The sequence below is a fragment of the Centruroides sculpturatus genome, unplaced genomic scaffold (genome assembly GCF_000671375.1).
Source record: "Centruroides sculpturatus isolate CEXI.00-Female unplaced genomic scaffold, Cexi_2.0 scaffold719, whole genome shotgun sequence".
In the NCBI taxonomy this organism is placed as follows: Eukaryota; Metazoa; Arthropoda; class Arachnida; order Scorpiones; family Buthidae; genus Centruroides; species Centruroides sculpturatus.
Genome location: NW_019384910.1, coordinates 81,592 through 82,952, shown reverse-complemented (window position 1 = coordinate 82,952; position 1,361 = coordinate 81,592).

Below are 1,361 nucleotides of genomic sequence, written 5' to 3'. Positions count from 1 at the left end.
TTTGCTGAGCTGTTCCGCGACGAAAACAATGTTGAGCAATGGCGATGCCGAATGGTGACACTCGGTAAGTAATCCTACAATTTTTTGTTTATAGCGTAGTTTATACGGATTATTCCCAAAAAAAATATACGTATTTTGGAAATGTTGAGTCGGATTAGTCTAGAATCGATTAATTTTATGGAAGAAAACCTTTCAAACAGCCGTAGTCCGTAAACTTGACACGTGTCGGGTTGTGATTGGAAGGATTCGTAAGAAATCGGATTCCTAAAGAATGGAACGTATCTCTATCTTATAGGGGGGTCGACTGTAATATAAAATCGGAGAGCGGAATAAATATATCAAATATTTTAATGGATTTTTTAAACTTCCGTCAATTATACAGAACTATCGTAAAAACATACCAGTAAATTCTTATCGGTTGGGTTAAGTTATAAATCTACTCGTTATTCACGTAATCGAAATATCTAGTGGGCAGGCGGCTAACAGCCCAGAACTGAATAGAATTGGAAGCGTTATATGTGTAGGAACGCCGATTGGGGGAAATTTTTATTCCCTTATCGTCGGGATGGTCTAAGGTCTTAGCGTATGTGGGTGGCGGTTTTTTAAGGCAGCAAAGACAAATGTTTACAAAGGTAAACCGTTTATTCCGGACGATAATGCTTACATAATTTTTGTTGGCAAAGGTCCTTAAGTTCGGAACTTCGGGTTGTCTTCGCAAGTTGTTTTCGGTGTCGATCTGGTCCTACGCTGGAGGGGCCCCGTGACTGCGTCGAGTGAGAAGTTCGAGATCTGCAGTGACAGCACACAAAAGATGAAAAAAAAAACGCGACAGCTGTCGACAAACGAACACAACAGGTAGTCTAGGTGGAAAAGTCTTAGAGGAAGTCTTAGTGGAAGTCCTGTTGTCCTTGAATTTTGCGTTTTTATAGGGTTTTTGCGATCGGCTCCTTGTCAATTGGATAGATCTTACATCACCTTTTTCCAATTGGTCATCCACCTGTCTCCAGGTGTAAATGGAGCTTCGTTAAGTTCGTGGAAAATGTCGGCTGGAGATGGTTTATCCGACACCATCTTTTCGAATCTGATCGCGTTTAATTGTTGACTATGACACCTATGCTCATTTTGACATTTTTTCTAGTTTCGTTTTGCTATCTAAACTGCGTCTTAACTTTTAATATTTTAAATTTTCTTCTTTTATATCTAAAATTTTGTTTTTTCGTCAACTTTTGATGAGCGTCGACGTCAAAGTCGGGTGTCGCCGATTCGACACTTATAATTTGCTTTCCTGACGATTTAACATAACAAATTTTTACATATTTTTCCTTTTTTTAGGGGGAGGGGCTATTTCCAGGGCCTCACAC